This window comes from Triticum aestivum, chromosome 2A (assembly GCF_018294505.1).
Source record: "Triticum aestivum cultivar Chinese Spring chromosome 2A, IWGSC CS RefSeq v2.1, whole genome shotgun sequence".
Taxonomy (NCBI): Eukaryota; Viridiplantae; Streptophyta; class Magnoliopsida; order Poales; family Poaceae; genus Triticum; species Triticum aestivum.
This window is the reverse complement of record NC_057797.1, coordinates 48,491,711-48,519,571: the sequence shown is the minus strand read 5'-3', so window position 1 is coordinate 48,519,571 and position 27,861 is coordinate 48,491,711. Positions and strand designations below refer to the sequence as shown.

The 27,861-nt window shown below is 44.2% G+C and overlaps 2 pseudogenes; both read left to right on the top strand.

Annotated features, from left to right (window-relative positions):
• Positions 1-984: 984 nt before the first annotated feature.
• On the top strand, positions 985-3,683 carry LOC123191471 (uncharacterized; annotated as a pseudogene).
• Positions 3,684-5,621: 1,938 nt separating this feature from the next.
• Positions 5,622-27,588, top strand: LOC123191470 (uncharacterized; annotated as a pseudogene).
• Positions 27,589-27,861: the final 273 nt, after the last annotated feature.

The following is a 27,861-nucleotide window of genomic DNA, read 5'->3' as shown; positions in this document are numbered from 1 at the left end:
TCGATCTCCATCCGAGCGCCACATCCACAATGTGACAGCGGCCTAGGAGTTCGCACCCGTTTAGTTTTCTCAAAGTGCTTCCTCGCCCGATATCCTTCTTTAGAGCAGACATAGAGGCGCCGAAAAGCTATGTTCGTGTCCGACTTCCTAGTCAGTTCTTCCTTTCTAACACCAAAACCCTTTGATAGAGCATATGCATTATAGTAATTGTAACCTTCTTCCTCGCTGCCAAAAATTTGACTAATCACCATGTCATATTCTGTAATGTCCTCCAGGGTGGCACTCCCATATTCCATGTCAAACACTGCAATTAATAAAGAATCAAATCTAACTTATTTGAATTCCAGTTGTGAAACTAAAACTCATTTCAGTACGAAGAATAAGATACCTTAGTATGTCGTGCTAAAAGTATGAACAAGAAAATCAAAATGCATCAGTAACAATGCTTGCGTATATAATCAAACAGAAACATTACATATACTCCAGTATGTCATTGAACAACATTTGGTACTATTTTTGTTATCATCCAAAACTGAGCCATGATGTTTTGACGTTCATAGACAGCAGTACACAGGCATAAGAATTATAGCACAAAAAACCAGTACACTTATAAACTGTGGCTACACTCCCCCCCCCCCCCCCCCCCCCCCAATGTTAAGCCCCAAATTAAAATGGGAGAAAAATCATGAAATAATCAAAACTACTATCCAGCACAAATTACCCACTGATAAACACCATGTACCAGACAACAATGCCATCCGTAAGAACATTTCTTTTGACAAGCGTGCATTGCAGGATCTAATTAACTATGATTTTTCCCATCATGCAGGATCTAATTAACTGTGATTGTTTCCATCATGCAGCAGTACTCAACATGATTTGTCCATGAACTGAAGACATGCCAATTCTAGTGCAGTATTCACAAGAGTAATCCTCACCACGTCGAGATACAGGGACGCGCCGCGGAGGTCCACGACGGCGAGCATGGATATACAAGGGCGGAAGCAGCTACGTCGACTAGGATGGCGTGGCCGCAGGAGCAGGGCTGTGCTGGAGCGTGGGAGAGTGGCGGTGACTGGTGGCGGCCGCAGGAACAGGGCTGTGCTGGAGCGTGGGAGAGTGGTGGCGACTGGCGGCGGCGCCCACGGTAGGGAGAAGGAGGCGAGCGGCGGGCGGCAGGGAGAAGGAGGCGAATCAATCGAGTAGCGCAACTGGGTGTGCGTACAAAATGGGATCAAACCTAGGCCCATGGAAAAAAGAAAACATATCGCCCTTAATTTTGATGCCTATCCTACCCTCAGGAAATCAATGGTCCGATTTAGTTATACTCGTCCCTCCCGCTTCAGCAGTATAGGGTACCGTAAAAATGCTCAAAAGGGAAGCCTGTTCTACGAACCTTCAAATTTCTACGAGTACTCGATGTGGAAGATAATGGTAATTTGAGAAGCCACCATCTGAAAGGCATTGGAGGGCTGATTCTGCTAAGATACTTGGGACTGAGAGGGGCAGCTATCCATAGATTACCAGGCGAAATTGGATTGCTGGAGCACTTGGAGACGCTGGATGTCAGGCAGATGAACTTGAGAAATCTGCCTGCATCTATAGTTGGATTGGAAAGGATGGTATGCCTATTGATTGAAGATGTTGTGGAGATGCTGAGTGATATCCCCATAATGAAAGGACTACGAGAAGTATCAACGATCCGTGTCAACGACATCGAGTCACTCCATAAGGTGGTAGAGCTGCCGGTTCAGTCGGAGAGGTTGAGGGTCCTTGGCTTGAGCTTTGACGGGTTAGACCCATCTATGGACAGTGCACGTGCCATTGTCGATTTCCTCAGGGCAGTTGGACACTCTAACCTTCAATCCCTATCTCTGCATTGTCTTGATGGTGACTTGGTTGGCCAACTGGACTTGTGTCCATACCAGTTGCCAAGATTTGAGCTGACCATATATGGTGCAATCTTGGGAAGTACTGCATTTTGTATGGCCCCCTGTGTCACCCACTTGAATATTGAAATTAGTCAATTGGGAGAGCAAGGTCTGAGTATCATCGCGTCCGCGCCCCATCTTATCCTTCTCAAGTTAGTATCTACAGGACATGTCGCTGCCATGACGGACACGCACTCATCTTCCAGAAGACAAAGAAGAAGGGTGATAATTTCCAGTGGAGCCTTTCCGTGTCTTAAGGTGTTCTGGTTCACATGCAAGGCTGGTGGCAATGAGCTGCAGTTTGATCGAGGAGCCATGCCACGGCTGCGGGGGCTTCGGCTCCACTTCAACGCCCTAGAGACGATGTCTCTTTACGGAGATTTTGAATTTGGCATTGAGCATCTCTCTAGTCTCACCAGAATCCATGCCGCCATTGGATGTGAAGATTCCACGGCTCCGGAGGTGGAGCTTGCAGAGGCTGCCATCACAGAGCACGTCTGTCGGATCTCCTCTGCCAACACACCCACAATAGAGTTCAGCAGAGAGAAGACCGGGATGTTTGAGGGGGGAAAGAAGAGTATAGGTCCCCTTACAGAGACGGTGACAATAATTACCCGGAAAAAGAGCTTCAGCAGATGATTGATCGCCCAGTACAAAATGATACAGCGTGCCCTCTGCTCTTGCAGCTGTGCGGGTTGCGACATATCCAGTTGCGCGTCGGAGGTTGAACATGTAACTGACCATGTGAGTTTATATTAAAAACCCGGAAAAACTGAATTGCTGCAGGTGTACAGACGTACATACCAAAGTTGGAATTAACAACATCAGCGAGGTCATGCTGCGGGGAGCATGGCTGTGGCACACCTCTGCGGCAAGCCAGAAGAACACACATGTATGGAAATCCAACACGAAATTAAACTAGCGTGTGCAGCAGGAGGAAGCGAGGGATAGGAGCAACGTAGTGCACGAGGTTTCCGAGCTTTTCTAAATGTTTCTTGATGACCAATTTCTTGAGGCTCCTTATCGAGAAATATATCTCCACACACTGCGTCTTGGTGGGTGGTATCAGCATGAACATCCTTGCCTTTATCTTTCCAGTCTTATGTTTTTAGATAGCTTGAAATGAATTGTCATTAGCTACACGGTTTATCATGGTAATTTTGGTTCGAGTATTCTAAGTTCAAGCGATGCAATCACAGACCCATTATGTACCTTGACTGATAGCCATTGCAATCACAGGTGATATCACCATGAAGTTCAGGCAGGATTTTTAGTTTTTTGCTTGCACTATTTAGCTGATAATCCTAGCGGGATGCAGTCCATGTAAATTGCACTGTTCACTGTCCGGCATAGAAGCATGGCTTTCAATTTCAGTGAGATTTCGATGAAATTTACTGAATGTCACTGATTTCAGTAGGCACTTAAATATTTACATTTTGGTCAAAATATTTCAGTAAGCAGAGTAGTGTACATAATGGTCAAATATTTCTCAAAAAAATCAAATATTTAATTGAATTCAAGTGAATATTTCAGCCCTTTGGCCGAAATGCAAACCGAAATCATAAGGATCACAGTTGAATTTTGGTTGGTGCAAAAAATTTCTAAAACTGAAAGTGAAAACCATGCACAGAAGCATCATAGCTGAATATCGGATTGGTAGCCAAGATACACTGATTGGTCCCCTTTCAGGTTGCGATCGATGGTACCGCTGCTTGCTTCTTTGATGATGCAGGTGGAGAAGCTATTTCATAGCTGGATTGCTCCTAGGTCGACTGTCGTTGAGTGTCCCCAGTGCTTTTGGTATAAAATGCAACCTCATTCGGATCAGGTGCGTCTTCAGAATGCAGTAGTTTGTTGTTACAAAAATTCTCTGTCGATTCATTCTCGAGCAGCAGCTTCTTAGCCATGTTCCGGAAGGATTCGGTCAACGGGTCACGGTGCTTCTTGACAGAGAGCTTCCTCGGTGATCTTTCGGCCCTCGCGGCGATGAAGTCAACAAGGGCACTACGAGAATTTGTGGCAATGTGGCTGGCAGATCCATCAGCATTGCCTTCTATGATGTCACTCACATAAGTACAGGCTGCAGCTGGAGATAGCCATGCCCCGAACGAACTGGTCCTCTCAACGAGGTCACTGCTCCTCTCCTTGTTCGCTGGTACTGCAGTAGCGCATGGCGGTTCGGAGTTTGATGTTTCAGGCGAATCAGCTGAAGACGACATGTTTGCTTCCGATGCTTCCTCTTCTGATGAATCTTTATTGTGGAAGTTGTGCATTTGACGTCTGATTCTTCCGATGAAGTTTTGATATTTTGGTTGTCGGAGCGTTTTGATTCTGCAGGAGTCTCAAATGGCAAGTTAATTTGAATGCTAAAGAATGATGAACACTAAGAAGGAAAGCTGAAAAAAAGGGAGAAATGGGCTAGGGAAATTTAAGAAGCGTTACTTGGAGTATTTTTTATGGTGGGCTTCCTCGGCAGGATGGTTCGAATGGATGTCTGAACTCTGAATGTCTGGTTTGGTTTCATGCAAGATACGCTGATGCTGTGCAGAGTGGGCTCTGAAGGAGGGGTCGGTGTATCTCTTCAAGCACGCTCCCTCGCCACCAGCATCATACCTGCACCCAAAACAAGCCAAAATTAACTAGGAAAAACATTTTCGAGCTGTAATTTTTGGGAAGGAAGTGCTATTACTTGTCAAGCATGGATAGCTGCGGAGGCCCGCGGCAGCGCTGGACGTGCTTTTCGATGGAGCACGGCCTTGTTCCTCCTGTTGGAACGAGCCCACGTCCCGCTCGTCAGGTGGCTAGCCATGCAGTCCGCGTCATCCGCGTCTCCAACAGCCGCATGCACTTCCTGCTTATCTCCTCCTGCATGGTAGCGCTAACCGGCTAATGCCGTTGTACTCTCCCACGTTCTCACTGCTTCCTCTCATGTAAACTGTATATATGTACCCCCTATGGATAAATAGAAGCAGTGTGTGAGTGTTGCATAACTCAACTTGGTATCAGATACCAGTATCTCCGATCCTTCCTCTCTCTCAACGCTTCCGCCATGCATCGTCTTCTTCGCAGCACCCGCTCAGCCGACTTCGACGCGCCGGCGTCCGCTACGTTCGCCGCCATCCCCATCGCCGTGGCAGCTCCCGCTGCGGTTGCCCCTTCTCAGGCAGCTCCCGCTGCCACGGTCGCCACCACCCCGGCTGCACCCGCGCCACGCCATGCGCACCTCAGCGATATGGGCAGGCGCTTCCTCGTCCACCTGGGCACCCCGCGCGGCGCCCTCTGTCCAGCCGGCTGCGGGCGTTCTCCACACCGCCGGAAGCACCCCTGTCCCACGCCTCAGGCTGGGCGGCCCCGGCAGCGCCATCGTCCCCCATCTCGGCCCGGGCCGCTCCGACGTCGGTCCTTCCTCCACTGCTGGACTCCCGCCCTCCATCGCGCACTACTTCACCACCAAACTTCACCTCGAGTTTGGTAACTACTCGCGCTGGCGTCAACTCTTTTACATCATTGCTTGCAAACACGAGGTTCAACACCATCTCGACGCTGCCACCGAGCCGCTCGGCCAGAGCAACGTGTGGCGCAACGACGACTTGTCCATGGTGTTGTGGATGCATGGCGTCGTTGCCGAGGAGCTCATGGACGTGGTGGCATCTCCGGACAGCTCCGCCTACGACATCTGGACCTAGCTCCATGTCCTCTTCATGGACAACCAGCCGGGCCGCCCCGTCAATCCTCGGCGCCGAGTTCCGAAACCTCGTCCTGGGCGACCTCTCTGTCGCCGAGTACAGCCGGAGGCTCAAGTCCCTGGCCGACACTCTCGAGGATGTCGGCGAACACATCTCCGATCAGGCGCTCACGCTGCAGCTCATTCGCGGCCTCAACCGCAGGTTCCAGATCATGGCGACGCTCCTCCTGATGCAGTCGCCGTTCCCCACCTTCGTCCAGGCCCGCTCTCGCCTCCTCATGGAGGAGATCTCTGCCAACGAGCGGGCTCGGCTGGACGGCCATCCAGAACTCCCCACCACTGCGCTCACCATCGGGCACGGGCCGAGTGGTGGCTCCTCTCCTTCCCCTTATCGCGGATCCGGCGGCGACTCCACCAACAAGGACAAGGGCGCTGCTGCACCTCCAACGAGCGACAGGGGCAGCAGCTCGCGTGGGCATGGGCGCGGTCGTGGCCGCGGCCGCGGCAGCCTGTCCTCTGGTGGCACTCCCGCTGGGCGCAGCACCGCTCCTACAGCCCCGCAGGCCCCGACCGGCTTCTTCGCCCCTTACGGCGCCCTCCTCCCCAGCCTGCCTGCACCACGGGCCCCTTGGGCCGCGCCGAACACCGCCAGCGTCCTAGGCCCACGCCCTCCTGCACCTCATCGGGCCTACCCCCTCCCGTCGTCATCCTCGAGCGGGCCCACCTGGGAGCAGTACAACCAGTTGTACGCTGCTCTCCAGGGCCTCTCCATGCAGCAGCAGCACGCCGGCGGCACGCCGGACTGGTTTCTCAACACGGGCGCTACGTCGCACGTTGCTGGTAAGACAGACCTCCTCACTTCGTATGGTTCTCCTTCATTGCATCATTCCTCTGGCATCTTAGTAGGCAACGGGTCTCGTCTCCCCATTACAGTCGTAGGCTCTACCTCTCTTTCTAATTTTACACTGAATGGCATACTTATATCTCCTACAATCATCAAGAATTTGATTTCTGTACGTCGTTTCACTCAAGATAATTTTTGCTCCATCACTTTTGACCCGTTTGGTTTTTCCATGAAGGACCTAGCCACGGGGAAGCTAATCATGAGGTCCAATAGCCATGGGGACCTCTATCCATTCTTCCACAACTCCGGCGTCCAAGGAGTGCTCTCCGTCGTCACCGATGACATATGGCATCTTCGTTTAGGGCATGCTAATAATAAATCAGTTTCCAACCTAGCATGTTATTTTCTTCTCAATTGTAATAAAGATACGCCTAGCACATCGGTTTGCTCATCATGTAAACTAGGCAAGCAGCCCCGGCTGCCTTTTTCCCATTCTATTACTAAAACAAGTGCACCTTTGCAGTTAATACATTGTGACTTGTGGACCTCGCTGGTGCATAGCTTCTCTGGTTTTCAGCTTCTCGATGACTACTCACACTACTCCTGGACGTTCCCATTGCGTAAAAAATCCGACACAGCCGACACCATCACTCGCTTCTTTGCGTATGTTCTCACACAATTTCACGTCACGATTCAATGTATGCAATGCGACAACGACGGAGAGTTCCTCACTTCTTCCTTGCGTGAGCTCTTCTCTAGACACGGTGCTTCCTTCCGTTTATCTTGTCCACACACTTCACCATAAAACGGGAAGGCCGAGCACCTCATACGCACTACCAACAATGTTCTCCATGTGCTCCTCATCCACGCACACCTTCCACCCCCTTTTTGGGTCGAAGCGCTCCATACCGCCACCTACATCCTCAACCGCCGTCCCTCCTCGCCAATCAACTTCGTCACGCCTCACTTCGCTCTTCTTTGCCAGCATTCCACATACGACCACATGCATGCCTTTGGGTGTTTGTGTTTTCCCAACACCATGGCCAGTAGTCCACATAAACTCGCTCCCCGTTCTTCTCATTGTGTTTTCCTTGGATATCCTCTATAGCACAAGGGCTACAGGTGTCTTGATTTATTCACTCGCAAGGTGATTATTTCCCGGCACGTTACGTTCGACGAGAGTGGTTTCCCCTCCTTTTCTGCCGATCACCCACGCTCCTCCGCCCCTCCCTTGGCCACAGAAAATCCCAACCTAATCCACCCCGTTCCCTGCGCACCTACCTCGTACCAGCCATGGGGATCCGCACGTATCCCTCTTGTGCGCGTCCCCGAGCCAATCCGGCCGCCCCACCCCGCACCGATTGATACGTCCATTTTGCATCATGCTTTGATATTGATATTTATTGCATTATGGGCTGTTATTACACATTATGTCACAATATTTATGCCTTTTCTCTCTTATTTTACAAGGTTTACATGAAGAGGGAGAATGCCGGCAGTTGGAATTCTGGGCTGGAAAAGGAGCAAATATTTGAGACCTATTCTGCACAACTCCAAATGTCCTGAAACTTTACGGAGGCATTTTTTCGAATTAAAAAAATACTAGCGAAAGAATCAACTGAAGGGGGCCCACACCCTGGCCACGAGAGTGGGGGCGCGTCCTACCCCCTGGGCGCGCCCCCCTGTCTCGTGGGCCCCCTGGCAGGCCTCCGGTGCCCATATTTTGCTATATGAAGTCTTTCTCCCTGAAAGAAATAGGAAGGAAGCTTTCGGAACGAAGTGCCGCCATCTCGAGGCGGAACCTTGGCAGAACCAATCTAGGGCTCCGGCGGAGCTGTTCTGTCGGGGAAACATCCCTCCGGGAGGTGGAAATCGTCACCATCGTTATCACCATCGATCCTCTCATCGGGAGGGGGTTAATCTCCATCAACATCTTCACCAGCACCATCTCATCTCAAACCCTAGTTCATCTCTTGTATCCAATCTTTGTCTCAAAACCTCAGATTGGTACCTGTGGTTGCTAGTAGTGTTGATTACTCCTTGTAGTTGATGCTAGTTGGTTTATTTGGTGGAAGATCATATATTCAGATCCTTTATGCGTATTAATACCCCTCTGATTATGAACATGAATATGATTTGTGAGTATTTACATTTGTTCCTGAGGACATGGGAGAAGTCTTGCTATAAGTAGTCATGTGAATTTGGTATTCGTTCGATATTTTGATGAGATGTATGATGTCTTTCCTCTAGTGGTGTTATGTGAACATCGACTACATGACACTTCACCATTATTTGGGCCCAGGGGAAGGCATTGGGAAGTAATAAGTAGATGACGGGTTGCTAGAGTGACAGAAGCTTAAACCCTAGTTTATGTGTTGCTTCGTAAGGGGCTGATTTGGATCCATATGTTTCATGCTATGGTTAGGTTTACCTTATTTCTTCTTTCGTAGTTGCGGATGTTTGCAAGAGTAGTTAATCATAAGTGGGATGCTTGTCCAAGGAAGGGCATCACCCAAGCACCGGTCCATCCACATATCAAATTATCAAAGTAACGAACATGTATCATATGAGCGTGGTGAAAACTAGCTTAACGATAATTCCCATGTGTCCTCGGGAGCGTTTTCCTTTATATAAGAATTTGTCCAGGCTTGTCCTTTGCTCCAAAAAGGATTGGGCCACCTTGCTGCACCTTGTTTACTTTTGTTACTTGTTACCCGTTACAAATTACCTTATCACAAAACTATCTGTTACCGATAATTTCAGTGCTTGCAGAGAATACCTTACTGAAAACTGCTTGTCATTTCCTTCTGCTCCTCGTTGGGTTCGACCCTCTTACTTATTGAAAGGACTATGATAGATCCCCTATACTTGTGGGTGATCAAGACTCTTTTCTGGCGCCATTGCCGGGGAGTGAAGCGCCTTTGGTAGGTGGAATTTGGTAAGGAAAAATTTATATAGTGTGCTGAAATTTACTGTCACTTGTTAGTATGGAAAGTAATCCTTTGAGGGGATTGTTCGGGGTATCTTCACCCTAACCGGTAGAGCAAAGAGTTGCTCCTCAACCTACTGAACCTACTGAAATTTTTTACTTTGAAATTCCTTCGGGTGTGATAGAGAAACTGCTAGCTAATCCTTTTACAGGAGATGGAACATTACATCCCGATATGCACCTAATTTATGTGGATGAAGTTTATGGATTATTTAAGCTTGCAGGTATGCCCGAGGATGTTATCAAGAAGAAGGTCTTCCCTTTATCTTTGAAGGGAAAGGAATTGACATGGTTTAGGCTATGTGATGATATTGGATCATGGAACTACAACCGATTGAAATTGGAATTTCATCAGAACTTTTATCCTATGCATCTGGTTCATCGTGATCGTAATTATATATATAATTTTTCGCCTCGAGAAGGAGAAAGCATCGCTCAAGCTTGGGGGAGGCTTAAGACAATGTTATATTCATGCCCCGATCGAGCTCTTAAGAGAAATTATTATTCAAAAATTTTATACTCGGCTTTCTCTCAATAATCGCTACATGCTCGACACTTCTTGTACTTGTTCTTTTATGATGAAGACTATTGAATTCAAATGGGATTTATTGGAAAGAACTAAACACAACTCTGAAGATTGGGATCTCGATGAAGGTAAGCAGTCAGGTATAACACCTAAGTTTGATTGTGTTAAATCTTTTATGGATACCGATGCTTTTCGTGAATTTCGCACTAAATATGGACTTGACTCTGAGATAGTAGCTTCTTTCTGTGAATCATTTGCTACTCATGTTGATCTCCCTAAGGAGAAGTGGTTTAAATATCATCCTCCCATTAAAGTAAAAGTAGTTGAACCTATTAAAGTTGAAGAAAAGACTATAACTTATACTGTTGATCATGTTGTTCCTACCGCTTATATTGAGAAACCACCTTTCCCTGCTAGAATAAAGGATCATGCTAAAGCTTTAGTTGTGGTTCGTAAGAGTAACACTAGAACACCTACACCCCCTGAGCAAATTAAAATTGAACCTAGTATTGGTATGGTTAAAGATCTCTTGACCGATAATATTGATGGGTATGTTATTTACTTCTGTGATGAAGCTGCTAGGATTGTTAGACCCGGTACTAAAAATAAACATAGACCTGTTGTAGGCATGCCTATTATTTCTGTTAAAATAGAAGATCATTGCTATCATGGCTTATGTGATATGGGTGCTAGTGTGAGTGCGATACCTCATTCTTTATTCGAAGAAATTATGCATGATATTGCACCTGCTGAGTTAGAAGGTATTGATGTTACAGTTAAGCTTGCCAATAGAGATACTATTTCACTAGTTGGGATTTTTAGAGATGTTGAAGTCTTGTGCGGGAAAGTTAAATATCCTACTGATTTTCTTGTTCTTGGTTCCCCACAAGATGACTTTTGTCCCATTATATTTGGTAGACCCTTCTTGAATACTGTTAATGCTAAGATAGACTACAAAAATGATAATGTTGCTATTGGTTTAGGGGATATGTCTCATGATTTTAATTTTGCTAAATTTCATAGACAACCCCATGATAAAGAATTGCCTAGTAAAGATGAAATTATTGGTCTTGCTTCTATTGTCGTGCCTCCTAATGATCCTTTAGAACAATATTTGCTAGACCACGAAAATGATATGTTTATGAATGAAAGAAGCGAAATAGATGAAGTATTCTTTAAACAGGGACCTATTTTGAAACACAACTTGCCTGTTGAAATTCTAGGGGATCCTCCTCCACCCAAGGGTGATCCCGTGTTTGAGCTTAAACTATTACCTGATACTCTTAAATATGATTATCTTGATGAAAAGAAGATATATCATGTTATTATTAGTGCTAACCTTTCAGAGCAAGAAGAAGAGAAATTATTGAAAACTCTAAAGAAGCACCGTGCTGCTATTGGATATACTCTTGATGATCTTAAGGGCATTAGTCCCACTCTATGCCAACATAAAATAAAATTGGAGAAATACGCTAAACCGGTTGTTGATCACCAACGACGGTTAAATCCTACGATGAAATAAGTGGTAAGAAAAGAAATACTAAAGCTTCTAGAGGCAGGTATAATTTATCCTGTTGCTGATAGTCAGTGGGTAAGTCATGTCCATTGTGTCCCTAAGAATGGAGGTATTACTGTTGTTCCTAATGATAAAGATGAATTGATCCCACAAAGAATTGTTACAAGTTATAGGATGGTAATTGATTTCCATAAATTAAATAAACCTACTAAAAAGGATCATTACCCTTTACCTTTTATTGATCAAATGCTAGAAAGATTATCCAAACACACACATTTTTGCTTTCTAGATGGCTATTCTGGTTTCTCTCAAATACCTGTGTCAAAAGAGGATCAAGAAAAAACCACTTTTTACTTGCCCTTTCAGTACATTTGCTTATAAACGTATGCCTTTTGGTTTATGTAATGCACCTGCTACCTTTCAAAGATGCATGATGGCTATATTCTCTGATTTTCGTGAAAAGATTGTTGAGGTTTTCTTGGATGATTTTCCATTTATGGAACTTCTTTTGATGATTGCTTCAGCAACCTTGATCGAATTTTGCAGAGATGTGAAGAAACTAATCTTGTCTTGAATTGGGAGAAGTGCCACTTTATGGTTAACGAAGGTATTGTCTTGTGGTATAAAATTTCTGAAAGAGGTATTGAAGTTGATAAAGCTAAAGTTGATGCTATTGAAAAGATGCCATGTCCCAAGGACATCAAAGGTATAAGAAGTTTCCTTAGTCATGCCGGTTTTTATAGGAGGTTCATTAAAGACTTCTCAAAAATTTCTAGGCCTCTGACTAATCTCTTACAAAAAGATGTTCCTTTTGTCTTTGATGATGATTGTGTAGAAGCATTTGAAATACTAAAGAAAGCTTTGATTTTTGCACCTATTGTTCAGCCACCTGATTGGAATTTACCATTTGAAATTATGTGTGATGCTAGTGATTATGCTGTAGGTGCTGTTCTAGGACAAAGAGTTGATAAGAAATTAAATGTTATCCAATATGCTAGTAAATCTATAGACAGTGCCCAGAGAAATTATGCTACTACTGAAAAAAATGAGCAGTTGTATTTGCCTGTGATAAGTTTAGACCTTACATTGTTGACTCTAAAGTAACTGTTCACACTGATCATGCGGCTATTACATATCTTATGGAAAAGAAAGATGCTAAACCTAGACTTATTAGATGGGTTCTCCTACTACAAGAATTTGATTTGCATATCATTGATAGAAAGGGAGCTGAGAACCCCATTGCAGACAACTTGTCTAGGTTAGAGAATGTTCTTGATGACCCACTCCCTATTGATGATAGATTTCCAATGAACAATTGGCTATCATAAATGCTTCTCATACTGGTCCATGGTATGCTGATTATGCTAATTACATTGTCGCTAAATTTATACCACCTAGTTTCACATACCAGCAAAAGAAAAAGTTTTTCTATGATTTAAGACATTACTTTTGGGATGATCCACACCTTTATAAAGAAGGATTAGATGGTGTTATTAGACATTGTGTACCTGAGCATGAACAGGAATAGATCCTACGCAAGTGTCACTCCGAGGCTTATGGAGGACACCACGCTGGAGATAGAAGTGCACATAAGTTTGTCTTGTCTTGTGATGAATGTCAAAGAATTGGTGATATTAGTAGACGTCAAGAAATGCCTATGAACTATTCACTTGTTATTGAACCATTTGATGTCTGGGGCTTTGATTATATGGGACTGTTTCCTTCCTCTAATGGGTATACACATATTTTAGTTGTTGTTGATTATGTTACTAAGTGGGTAGAAGATATTCCAACTACTAGTGCTGATCATAACACCTCTATTAAGATGCTTAAAGAAGTTATTTTTCCGAGGTTTGGAGTCCCTAGATACCTAATGACTGATGGTGGTTCACATTTTATTCATGGTGCTTTTCGTAAAATGCTTGCTAAGTATGATGTTAATCATAAATCGCATCTCCATACCACCCACAGTCTAGTGGTCAAGTAGATCTGAGTAATAGAGAGATTAAATCAATTTTGCAAAAGACTGTTAATAGATCTAGAAAGAATTGGTCCAAGAAACTTGATGATGCATTATGGGCCTATAGAACTGCATATAAAAATCCTATGGGTATGTCTCCATATAAAATGGTTTATGAAAAAGCATGTCACTTACCTCTCGAACTAGAACATAAGGCATATTGGGCCATTAAAGAGCTCAATTATGATTTCAAACTTGCCGGTGAGAAGAGGCTATTTGACATTAGCTCACTTGATGAGTGGAGAACCCAAGCTTATGAGAATGCCAAACTATTTAAAGAAAAAGTTAAAAGATGGGATGACAAAAGGATAAAAAAGCATGAGTTTAATGTAGGTGACTATGTTTTGCTATACAATTCTCATTTAAGATTTTTCGCATGAAAACTTCTCTCTAATGGGAAGGCCCTTACATTATCGAGGAGGTCTATCGTTCCGGTGCCATAAAAATCAACAACTTCGAAGGCACAAATCCAAAGGTGGTGAACAGTCAAAGAATCAAACATTATATCTCAGGTAATCCCATAAATGTTGAAACCAATGTTACTGAAACCGTAACCCTGGAGGAATACATAAGGGACACTTTCCAAAATGTTTCGGACCCCCAAAAGGAATAGGTATGTGGCACGGTAAGTAAACTGACTCCAAAATAGTTCTAACAACATTTTTTCTCTGTTTTGGAATATTTAGAAAAATAGGAAAATAAGAAGTAGTCCGAAAGGGACACTAGGCATCCACGAGGATGGAGGGCACGCCCTACCCCCTGGGCGCGCCCCCTGCCTCATGGACACCTCGTGGGCCCTCCAGACTCCGTTTTCTTGCATGATACTTCTTTTGGTCGGTAAAAATTCATTATATAATCCCCCGAAGGTTTTGACCATCGTACCACGACAAAGTCCTCTATTTTTGCTTTTGTTTTGAGTTGCTTCTTCTGCAGATTAGATCAAGATGTCTTCTCAAGAGTCAGTCAGGGAGAGCCGGGTATCTCACCCGACACCGTGGCCAAAAGCAATCGGCGATGCCGATCACTTTGGGCCATCAACTTAGGAAGATATGGAGTCCGACTTGAAAAGGATAGATGCCATGGAGGAAGATCAAGAAGTTACCTCTAGTCTCCAAGCCAGATTTATGATGGAGGAACTCCAGAGCTCAGCAATTCCAAATTCGGCCATCCCTTCCAATGCTAGATCCCTTTCTTATGAAAATATGAAAAAGAGTGTTACTTGTTCTCCCGCAGCTATGCAACATCCATGGGTGAAAGGATCTTTAACCGTCATGGGTAAGCTCTGTAAGGAAATAATGGATCTCAAGCAGCAAGTCAATAAGCTCGAGGAAGAGAATCATATCCTAAGGGGCATCATCGCCAAAAATATCACATCACCACCTCCGAAGAAAGGGACATAAACACATGGGTATGGGCACTCCCCTTGGCAACTGCCAAGCTTGGGGGAGGTGCCCCGGTATTGTATCACCATCACACTCCTATCTTTACCATTTTTCTTAGTTCGATCCTTTTGGTAATATCTTGATCTAGTAGAATAAAGGTTTTAGTGTGATCTAGTTTTGAGTTTTGCTTTATGATTCCTCTATGTAATCAAGTCCGTGAGCTGTATATAATGAAGATTAGTTTTGAGTCAAGGGCTTGTTTATCTTGCTATGATCTTGAGGGAATAAAAGAAAAAAGAAAGAATAAAAATAAATAAAGAGATCGCACTACTAGGGAAAACCTTACCAGTAGCACTAGTTTTTGAGCTACAAGTAGCGCGAGCGCCCGCGCTACTGCTACGGTGCTACAGCTATTTTGTTGCAGTAGCGCTTGTTTAGGACAGCGCTACTGGTATGTTCAGATACTAGTAGTGCGCCTCTGGAAAGCGCTACTGGTAAATGAGCACTACTGGTAATATTTTGGCCCGCACCACTGCTAAAATTTATGTTTTTTCGCATTTTGACGATGTACATGTTTAAACAGATATATCTTTTATATAATAACAACTCATCATGAACTAGTCTATTTAAATAGCATATTTATTACAACTAGTCATCACCACCAAACAATGTTCGTCAATGAGACATCATATAACAAGTTGGTCACTAGTCATAATCACAACTCCTCATCATCATCATCAACTCTAACACATTGTAGCACATAATAACACATTCTACCTAGGACCTACTCCTCTCATAGGACCTACTCTACCCTGTCTTAGGTAAAATATAATAAAATAAGATAGGCATTGACTCTCCATTAAGGAAAATTGACTCTCCATAATGAAGAACGGTGATCATCCTGTCCCCAAGTCTTGGCCTACGCACAATGTTGCTTCCAAGTAGCTCTCTACGATGGTCGAAACATTTTTTCCAATAATTTATTATCATGGCTTCCTCGCTTTTAGAAATACGGTATGGACATGAGTGATGTGGATACTGTGGCTGACCTGGTCGTGGTGGCCGTAAGCTCATAACATCAACGCAACCTCTCGGCAACATCAGATGAGGCACACAATCCATCAAGATTTTCTGTTCTAAAACATAGTAATAACTTTGTAGTTAGCAATGTAGTTTAGTTTTAGAAGAATTTATGCAAAAGATGCACGGATGTCGTAATAGTAGAAAATCCTACCACGTTATCTCCATTGATGTTACCATAGCATACCGCGTGCACTAGTGGCACATATTGACCATAATTTTGAGGAGTTCGATAATAGCTATTATAATTCTCAAGATCAGTAAAAAATGCGATAAGACCATCTTTCTCCTTATAAGTTAATTGTGCTTCATCATTGTAGTAGTAGGTTCTGTCTACCATCTTCCGTACATTTTTTGAAGAATGAAAATAAGCTGTCAATGAAATAAGCTGTCAACTATTTTGAAATAAACAATATAAATTACTTAATAAATATGTTTGAGAAACTCACACAGCGGTAGAACTGGAAGCGTGTCAACAAGGACCCAAATGGTCATATTCTTTTCGTCGAAGTCAGGATCACCAAGATCGAAGGTGAGAAGCATACCATCATGAAAATCATACGCCTTGCAAAGTGCTTCCCAATTCAGGCAACCAAAATTGGATGAGTTCAAAGAACTGTATAGATTTACAGCAAAATCATAACCATGATGGGTCCTTAGGTGAATTATCTTTGTCTGCATGCTTTCATGATCTTCAAAACCCATCTTCTCCAAGACATAGCGTCTTGCATGGCATGGGATAAGCTAGTAGAATTGTAAAAGATGGAAATTACACATTGAAGAAGCAGAGAAGTCGTGCAAAAAATAACAAAAAACACTTGTCGTCATTGCGTACCGTATCAATATCGAAGGTCTCCTGGAGCTTGATGCTGAAGCGCCGACCTTCTACCAGGTGAGGCATGTCGCACAGACCGCGCCCATCTTCGCAGTACTCACACATAGCGAATTCCCTTTGGTCGTCAGACATTTCCTATATGTTCATTGTTGAAACAGACGTGCATTCATTAAGCAAAACTAAATCATAATAGAGATAAAACAAATTACTCCATTCAAATTAGCATGCATTAAATAAGAAAATAACTAATAGGTAATTAATAATCCATCATTGAATACATATATAGTAGTTTGTAGCAAAGATCATCATATAATATCACTAATACATCTCGAATAATGGTTAATTAATAATGTCCTATCAAATGCATCTTGTGTAATAGCTCCTCTAGGTTCAGTGGGCCACGGGCGGTGGACACCCAAAGAGAAGGAACCATCACAGGATAATAGCCCCGGTGAGATCCTTGAAGAATCTGCCAGGTATTGGAGAACCTGCCGTCTGCCAATGCAACCATGTAGCGATGGACGTGCGCGTCCTCCTTCGTGACACGGTGTTGTACCACCTGCGTGGGGGACTCAAGCCTCTGCACCGATGCAGGCCCACGTGACCGCCACCAAAGACGCTCTGGGTCGATGACGGGCTGGCTCCTCACTAAGCTGCGCTCACCGGAAGGTAGCACAACCCAGTACCAGCCCGGCGGAGCCCAGTCCCGGACATGGCCCCTCTGCTAAAACAGGCCTCCTCCACCGAGTCGGCGACGAGGATGCGGGATAGGCATCGCCGACGTCGTGAAAAAAATGCTTAATTATGAAAATAAAACTAATAAACACTTAGCAAAATTCAGCATGACCTTTGCTAAAAGCAAGATATATCGAGCGCCTGAAATTTACCAGAACAAGGACGAATCAAAATCCTGGCAAAACATAGGCCACTCGGTTAAACAACTAAGATTGTGACATGTTCAAAATATGGCATATGTCCACTTCAAAATATCCACTTCAAATTTGCATATACCAGGAATAATTGTTTTTACTAAAAAAAAGAACAACAAATGTGATAGTTCAAAATATGATCCTAAGATTAACTAGCTAGGGTTCATACTAAATTATCCTAAGATTAAAAAACTATGATTAAACACCTAAGATTAAACAACTAATATTAAAAACCTACATTATCCTAAGATTCATACTACATTATCCTAAGATTAAACAACTAAGATTAAACACCTAAGATTAAACAACTAAGATTAAAAACCTACATTATACTAAGCTTCATACTACATTGTCCTAAGATTAACTAGCTAGGTTTCATACTACATTTTCCTAAGATTAAAAACCTAAATTTTTCAACTAGCTAGGGTTCAAAAGAAACTAGAGGGGAGGAAGGAGGGAGGAGGATGTACCTCTCGGTGGAGGAGAGCCGGCGCGAGGGGGGGCGGCCGGCATGGGAGGAGGGCCGGCGCTGGGGGGGCGGCGGGGGAGGAGAGCCAGCGCGGGGGCTGGGGCGGCCGACAGGGGAGGAGGTCGGCACGGGGGAGGGCGGTCGACGGGGAGGAGGGGCCGGCGCAGGCGAGGGAGGCTGACGCAGGGAGGAGGGCCGGCGCGGGGGACGGCGGCATGCAGGGATCGACGGCGGCGCATGGGGGATTAAGGAAGGAGTGTGGAGTGTGTGAGTGAGCTGAGTGATGAGCCCGGGGGCGCGAGCAGGCTGGCTGGCTCGTGGGGGAGGGACTGGGCTTAGCAGCAGCGCGGGTAATGGGCCAGCGCTCCTGCTAAGCCCACTAGTTGTAGCGCCGGGGCACATCACACGCTACAGCTAAGTAGCCTGCCCTTTTGGCACGGTGGCCCACTAAACAGCAGCGCGGCCCGCGCCAACCAGCGCTGCTGCTATGCAGTAGCAGTAGCGCCCGTTTTGGCCAGCACTACTGGTACATACCAGTAGCGTGGGCTTCCAAACAAGCACTACTGCTAAAATTCTATGTATAAGCATTTTCCTAGTAGTGTCGTATTGATCTTATGGAGAGTAATGACTTCACATATAAAGAGTATGATGAATAAAAGTTGTTGAGAGTTGACAAACATAGTTTTGGTGATCGTTCCAATTAATAGGAAGTAATAAAGAAAGAGAGGTTCTCACATATAAATATACTATCTTGGAAATCTTTTATGGTTGTGAGCACTCACTAAAATATGACATGCTATAAAGTTGATGTTGGACAAGGAAGACAACGTAATGGGTTATGTTTTCTTATATCCGAAATAAAGTATATTGTTATGGATCGTCCAACATGTTGAGCTTGCTTTTCCCCCTCATGCTAGCCAAATTCTTTGCACCAAGTAGAGATACTACTTGTGCTTCCAAATATCCTTCAACCCAGTTTTGCCATGAGTGTCCACCATACCTACCTATGGATTGATTAAGATCCTTCAAGTAAGTTGTCATTATTGCAAGCAATAAAAAATGCTCTCTAAATATGTATGATCTATTAGTGTGGAGAAAAAAATAAGCTTTATACGATCTTGTGATATGGAAGTAATAAAAGCGACAGACTGCATAATAAAGGTCCATATCACAGGTGGCAATATAAAGTGAGATTCTTTCGCATTAAGATTTTGTGCATCCAACCATAAAAGCACATGACAACCTCTGCTTCCCTCTGCGAAGGGCCTATCTTTTATTTTTGTCTTATGTCTTATGCAAGAGTCACGGTGATCTTCACCTTCCCTTTTTACACTTTATCCTTTGGCAAGCACATTGTGTTGGAAAGATCATGATATATATATCCAATTAGATGTAAGTTATCATAAACTATTATTGTTGATATTATCCTTGAGGTAAAAGGTTGGGAGGCAAAAACTATAAGCCCCTATCTTTCTCTGTGTCCGATTATAACTTCATACCTATAAGTATTGCGTGAGTGTTAGCAATTGTGAAAGACTAAATGATAGTTGAGTATGTGGACCTTCTGAAAAGCTCTTATATTGACTCTTTCTGATGTTATGATAAATTGCAATTGCTTCAATGACTGAGATTATAGTTTGCTAGTTTTCAATGAAGTTTCTGATTCATATTTTTACATTGTGAATTGATTGTTACTTCAGCATAAGAAATCATGTGACAATATATACATATGTTGCTATTCAAAGAATGATCATGATGTCCTCATGTCCGTATTTTATTTTATGGACACCTCTATCTCTAAACATGTGGACATATTTTTCGATATCGGCTACCGCTTGAGGACAAGCAAGGTCTAAGCTTGGGGGAGTTGATACGTCCATTTTGCATCATGCTTTGATATCGGATGCGGATTTTCATGCTGAATTTATTGATATATTATATGTTTTTTTCCGACATCATATGCAAAAGTTATAGCAGTTTTACATTTTCCCTACGCTTTTTGCAAAACATGTCCAAATTTAAGTTTTCAAATTTTCCTAACTAGTAGATGTAGTAATATAACTACCTCTTGAAGGATTTTATTTTCTAAAGTTTTTATCATTTTCTTTTGATTTTTTCAAAACTGAAATGGTGATACATGGGGAGGGGAGGGGGGAGGGGTAGAGTTTGAAAATTGCCCTATAGTCCAGGTTTGTGTCTCCAACCGGGACTATAGGTCAGACCCCTTTAGTCCCGGTTCATGGCACGAACCGGTACTAAAGGTTAGCCCTTTAGTATCGGTTTGTACCACAAACTGGTACTAAAGGTGATCATGGGGCCCCGGCCTGACGCCAGCCTGCCACCACCACTTTAGCACCGGTTCGTGGCACGAACCGGTACTAAAGGTTCAACACGAACCGACATTAATGCATAGCCGTTCGAACCGGCACTAATGGTACCATTAGTACCAGGCCAAAAACGAACCGGGACTAATGTGTCTCACATTAGGTCCTTTTTCTACTAGTGAACTCAACCAAATGAGCCCAAACTTTTTCCACATCCTCACATCACCATGGCAAGAATGCATGCCAATTTTCGTTGATTCCCGACGTTCAATGCATTTTCTAGGATTTTCCTGGTAAAAAAACCCTAAAACACTGCCCAGACGTGACGTAACATGCATTCGGTGTCCGTTTTCGTCCAAATCATGCGTGGGGGTATAGATTGGTCATGCACACATGCCGAAAAAATTTGGTGTCATTTCGTGCATGCCATCACGTACATCATGTGCAACCAGGACCGTTCGGGTCTGCGGGAGGTCAAGTCTCAAAGGCATTTTCTTTTCCAACTCAACCAAATGAGCCCAAACTTTTTCCACACCCTCACATCACCATGGCAAGAATGCATGCCAATTTTTGTTGATTCCCGACGTTCGATGCATTTTCTAGGATTTTCCCGGTAAAAAAACCCTAAAACACTGCCCGGACGTGACGCAACGTGCGTTCGGTGTCCGTTTTCGTCCAAATCATGCGTGGGGGTATAGATTGGGCATGCACACATGCCGGCAAAATTTGGTGTCATTTCATGCATGCCATCACGTACATCTTGTGCAAACAGGACCATTCGGGTCTGCCGGAGGTCAAGTCTCAAAGGCATTTTTTTCCAACTCAACCAAATGAGCCCAAACTTTTTCCTATTTTTAGGATGTAGAGAGGGATATTAGGTGACTGAAATTATCTGTACAAAATAACTTGCGACCCTAGTAATAATATTTTCCTATTTTCTTATTGCGAGCTACCTGAAGTGACATAAATAAAAATATATCTGAAAAAGTTACATGAATTTTTTTTGTTCATCTGGTTAGGTTGTGCACTAATATCCTCAAGGTCATGGGTTCGAATCCCATTATGGACATTATTATATTTTGCATGTAATTATTTTTGATTATCTGTAGCCCAAAACAATAATTCATTTTGTGATATTCACATATTGCCTCCTTTTCAGTGTATACTTTGCATACATGTGCAACCATCCGTCCAGATACCGCCATAGCCAACTTTTTAGCTCAAGAACAGAATATATAACTCACCCAAGAAATTAGAAATTGACTCCCGAGATCATATGAACACGCTTACTAGTCTCATCAAACATATAAATGACATATGCACTTCCTAATCCCAATAAAATGACCTTCATGCGGAAAGATAAATCATTAAGGAAACACCAGCACAATAAATCTTCTGCCACACAACGCAACAAAACAATCGTTTCAGAGATGCATCAGTAGTATGAGTAGACGAGTACATGAGCGGCACCACCACTAAAAAATCAATTCATACAATTTTGGCATTATAAAAGTTAGGAATTATAAAAATAAAATTCACTTCTTGGCAACATTTTTTTCATTCCAAATCTCGTTAAACGGCTTCCACCTCTTGTTGGATGTCTTGGATGGAGCACCTTTCGGTTTAATTATTTTTGGATTCCGGACATTTCCTGGACATGCTTGGCTTGACCCTGAAAAATATGCTGGAAGAGGGCCCAGTGATGCCGCCTCATTTTTCCCATCATCTTCGCCGCCTTCAGCTATAATACCCTTGAGAAAATCCACCACCTTTTGTGACGTCTCCTGACTGTTTGAAGCTTTGAATAAATACAGACTACAAATGTTGCGGAGTTCATGGTAACGATCCATCCGCTCAGACCAATCATGCATATTACCATTTCTCTCTGAGTCAAATGCGGACTTGCCTACCATCGTCCATCTTCTTGAGACACAACACCTAGGAATGCTGACTAAGCCAAGGTATTTTAGAACAGAAAAAATGTGTGCGCACGGGATCTCCTCTGAGTCCATCTTCACACAACGGCAATTCACACTCTGAAGCAACGGGCCTGCCATGACAAACCTCACAACATACGTCACATGCCTACTCTCTTTGCGAGCAACTGTATACAGAACAAAAGCATCATTCTTGGTCACTTCTGCTACTTCCCATTTTGACAACTGCATGATTTGATGTTTTACCTTCTTGAACATCACTGGAGTATAAATCAGAGCAGCACTTCTCTCAAGTGGATCAGCTGTTAATTCAGTAAAAGGTACTGTCAGTGAAGCTGTAGCATCCAACTCGGCCTCATTCTTGCGGATACGCGATAAACAGTGATCTGAGTGCTCTAGCAAATCAACAAGTGACATTCTCCTATCTAGATTCTTATGAAGCCTAGAGTTTAGGATTTCGCTACGCTGAATTCTCTGCATGCCAAGGAAATATCTACCTTTTGTATAGGCTCTAGACCACTTCTTCCTCAGCTCGTACATCCTCATAATCCAAGCATCTTTTTCAGAGATATCATAATCCACCCTAAACTCAACCCAACGTCTCTCAAACTCATCGACATCCTAGATGTGATAAACAAATTTCCTAAAATCCTTGAGCTTTTGCTTCCGTAGGTGTCGTATCATGTTTTGCTCGATGTGCCAGCTGCACAACCGGTGATCTGTATTGGGAAAACCGCCGCTATCGCCTTCGCCATTGCATGGTCACCATCGGTGATTACTGATCTAGGATGTTTCTGCTGCTTTGACTCCAAAAATGCTTCAAGCAACGACACAAAAGATGCCTCGGTCTCAGCTGAGACAATACCAAAGCCAAACACGGTCGTGCTATGATGGTGATTCACTCCTATGAAGGGGACAAATGGCAGGTTGTATTTGTTCACACGGTAAGTGCTATCAAAGATCACGACGCCACCAAAGGCATCGTAGTCAATCCGAGACTGTGCGTCTGCCCAAAAGATATTCAGCAGATGCCCTTCACTATCAGTGGTGTACTTGTAAAAAAATCGCCATCCATGTCTTTTCAGGCTGCCATATAATGGAGCACAAATTCGGCATCACGGCCTTCTATCCTTTCCTTCTTGTACTTGGCAACAAAATTATACAGGTCCCGAGGAATAAAGCCTACCTTGCTGAAACCACCACTATCCTTCTCCATTACTTCCATTATTTGATGTGTTCGAAGGCCACCAATTCCATACTCAATGACATCAGCCTTTTGCACGTCACTCAGCCCATGATGTGACCTTATGTAAGTTGTCTGCTCAGGCTTAGCGAGTGGATGGTTATGTTCGTCCACAAAATCTTTTACAAACCATTCACCATTATCCATACGAAGCTCGATCTCCATCCGAGCGCCACATCCACAACGTGACAGCGGCCTAGGAGTTCGCACCCGTTTAGTTTTCTCAAAGTGCTTCCTCGCCCGATATCCTTCTTTAGAGCAGACATAGAGGCGCCGAAAATCTATGTTCGTGTCCGACTTCCTAGTCAGTTCTTCCTTTCTAACACCAAAACCCTTTGACAGAGCATATGCATTATAGTAATTGTAACCTTCTTCCTTGCTGCCAAAAATTTGACTGATCACCGTGTCATATTCTGCAATGTCCTCCAGGGTGGCACTCCCATATTCCATGTCAAACACTGCAATTAATAAAGAATCAAATCTAACTTATTTCAATTCCAGTTGTGAAACTAAAACTCGTTTTAGTACGAAGAATAAGATACCTTAGTATGTCGTGCTAAAAGTATGAACAAGAAAATCAAAATGCATCAGTAACAATGCTTGCGTATATAATCAAATAGAAACATTACATATACTCCAGTATGTCATTGAACAACATTTGGTACTATTTTTGTTATCATCCAAAACTGAGCCATGATGTTTTGACGTTCATAGACAGCAGTACACAGGCATAAGAATTATAGCACAAAACAATTGTACACTTATAAACTGTGGCTACACTCCCCCCCCCCCCCCCAATGTTAAGCCCCAAATTAAAATGGGAGAAAAATCATGAAATGATCAAAACTACTATCCAGCACAAATTACCCACTGATAAACACCATGTACCAGACAACAATGCCATCCGTAAGAACATTTCTTTTGACAAGCGTGTATTGCAGGATCTAATTAACTATGATTTTTCCCATCGTGCAGGATCTAATTAACTGTGATTTTTTCCATCATGCAGCAGTACTCAACATGATTTGTCCATGAACTGAAGACATGCCAATTCTAGTGTGGTGTTCACAAGAGTAATCCTCACCACGTCGAGATACAGACGCGCCGGGGAGGTCCACAACGACGAGCGTGGATATACAAGGGCGGAAGCAGCTACGTCGACTAGGGTGGCGCGGCCGCAGGAGCAGGGCTGTGCTGGAGCGTGGGAGAGTGGCGGTGACTGGTGGCGGCCGCAGGAGCAGGGCTGTGCTGGAGCGTGGGAGAGTGGCGGCGACTGGTGGCGGCCGCAGGAGCAGGGCTGTGCTGGAGCGTGGGAGAGTGGCGGCGACTGGCGGCGGCGCCCACGGTAGGGAGAAGGAGGCGAGCGGCGGGCGACAGGGAGAAGGAGGCGAATCAATCGAGTAGCGCAACTGGGTGTGCGTACAAAATGGGCTCAAACCAAGGCCCGTGGCAAAAAGAAAACATATCGCCTTAATTTTGATGCCTATCCTACCCTCAGGAAATCAATGGTCCGATTTAGTTATACTGGTCCCTCCCGCTTCAGCAGTATAGGGTACCATAAAAATGCTCAAAAGGGAAGCCTGTTCTACGAACCTTCAAATTTCTACGAGTACTCGATGTGGAAGATAATGGTAATTTGAGAAGCCACCATCTGAAAGGCATTGGAGGGCTGATTCTGCGAAGATACTTGGGACTGAGAGGGGCTGCTATCCATACATTACCAGGCGAAATTGGATAGCTGGAGCACTTGGAGACGCTGGATGTCAGGCACATTAACCTGAGAAATCTGCCTGCATCTATAGTTTGATTGGAAAGGATGGTATGCCTATTGATTGAAGATGTTGTGGAGATGCTAAGTGATATCCCTATAATGAAAGGACTACGAGAAGTATCAACGATCCGTGTCAACGACATCGAGTCACTCCATAAGGTGGTAGAGCTGCCGGTTCAGTCGGAGAGGTTGAGGGTCCTTGGCTTGAGCTTTGACGGGTTAGACCCATCTATGGACAGTGCACGTGCCATTGTCGATTTCCTCAGGGCGGTTGGACACTCTAACCTTCAATCCCTATCTCTGCATTGTCTTGATTGTGACTTGGTTGGCCAACTGGACTTGTGTCCGTACCAGTTGCCAAGATTTGAGCTGACCATATCTGGTGCAATCTTGGGAAGTGCTGCATTTTGTATGGCCCCCTGTGTCACCCACTTGAATATTGAAATTAGTCAATTGGGGGAGCAAGGTCTGAGTATCATCGCGTCCGCGCCCCATCTTATCCTTCTCAAGTTAGTATCTACAGGACCTGTCGCTGCCATGACGGACACGCACTCATCTTCCAGAAGACAAAGAAGAAGGGTGATAATTTCCAGTGGAGCCTTTCCGTGTCTTAAGGTGTTCTGGTTCACATGCAAGGCTGGTGGCAATGAGCTGCAGTTTGATCGAGGAGCCATGCCACGGCTGCGGGGGCTTCGGCTCCACTTCAACGCTCTAGAGACGATGTTTCTTTATGGAGATTTTGAATTTGGCATTGAGCATCTCTCTAGTCTCACCAGAATCCATGCCGCCATTGGATGTGAAGATTCCACGGCTCCAGAGGTGGAGCTTGCAGAGGCTGCCATCACAGAGCATGTCTTCGGATCTCCTCTGCCAACACACCCACAATAGAGTTCAGCAGAGAGAAGACCGGGATTGTTGAGGGGGGAAAGAAGAGTATAGGTCCCCATACAGAGACGGTGACAATGATTACCCGGAAAAAGAGCTTCAGCAGATGGTTGATCGCCCAGTACAAAATGATGCAGCGTGCCCTATGCTCTTGCAGCTGTGCGGGTTGCGACATATCCAGTTGCGCGTCGGAGGTTGAACATGTAACTGACCGTGTGAGTTTATATTAAAAACCAGGAAAAACTGAATTGCTGCAGGTGTACAGACGTACATACCAAAGTTGGAATTAACAAAATCAGCGAGGTCATGCTGCGGGGAGCAGGGCTGTGGCACACCTCCGCGGCAAGCCAGAAGAACACACATGTATAGAAATCCAACACGAAATTAAACTAGCGTGTGCAGCAGGAGGAAGCGAGGGACAGGAGCAACGTAGTGCATGAGGTTTCCGAGCTTTTCTAAATGTTTCTTGATGACCAATTTCTTGAGGCTCCTTATCGAGAAATATATCTCCACACACTACGTCTTGGTGGGTGGTATCAGCATGAACATCCTTACCTGTATCTTTCCAGTCTTATGTTTTCAGATAGCTTGAAATGAATTGTCATTAGCTACACGGTTTATCGTGGTAATTTTGGTTTGAGTATTCTAAGTTCAAGCGATGCAATCACATACCCATTATGTACCTTGACTGATAGCCATTGCAATCACAGGTGATATCACCATGAAGTTCAGGCAGGAGTTTTAGTTTTTTGCTTGCACTATTTAGCTGATAATCCCAGCAGGATGCAGTCCATGTAAATGGCACTGTTCACTGTCCGGCACAGAAGCATGGCTTTCAATTTCAGTGAGATTTCGATGAAATTTACTGAATGTCACTGATTTCAGTAGGCACTTAAATATTTACATTTTGGTCAAAATATTTCAGTAATTAGAGTAGTGTACATGAATTCAAATATTTCTCAAAAAAATCAAATATTTAATTGAATTCAAGTGAATATTTCAGCCCTTTGGCCGAAATGCAAACCGAAATCATAAGGATCACAGTTGAATTTTGGTTGGTGCAAAAAAATTCTGAAACTGAAAGTGAAAACCATGCACAGAAGCATCATAGCTGAATATCGGATTGGTAGCCAAGATACACTGATTGGTCCCCTTTCAGGTTGCGATCGGTGGTACCGCTGCTTGCTTCTTCGACGATGCAGGTGGAGAAGCTATTTCATAGCTGGATTGCTCCTAGGTCGACTGTCGTTGAGTGTCCCCAGTGCTTTTGGTATAAAATGCAACCTCATTCGGATCAGGTGCGTCTTCAGAATGCAGTAGTTCGTTGTTACCAAACTTCTCTGTCGATTCATTCTCGAGCAGCAGCTACTTAGCCATGTTCCGGAAGGATTCGGTCAACGGGTCACGGTGCTTCTTGACAGAGAGCTTCCTCAGCGATCTTTCGGCCCTCGCGGCGGTGAAGTCAACATGGGCACTACGAGAATTTGTGGCAATG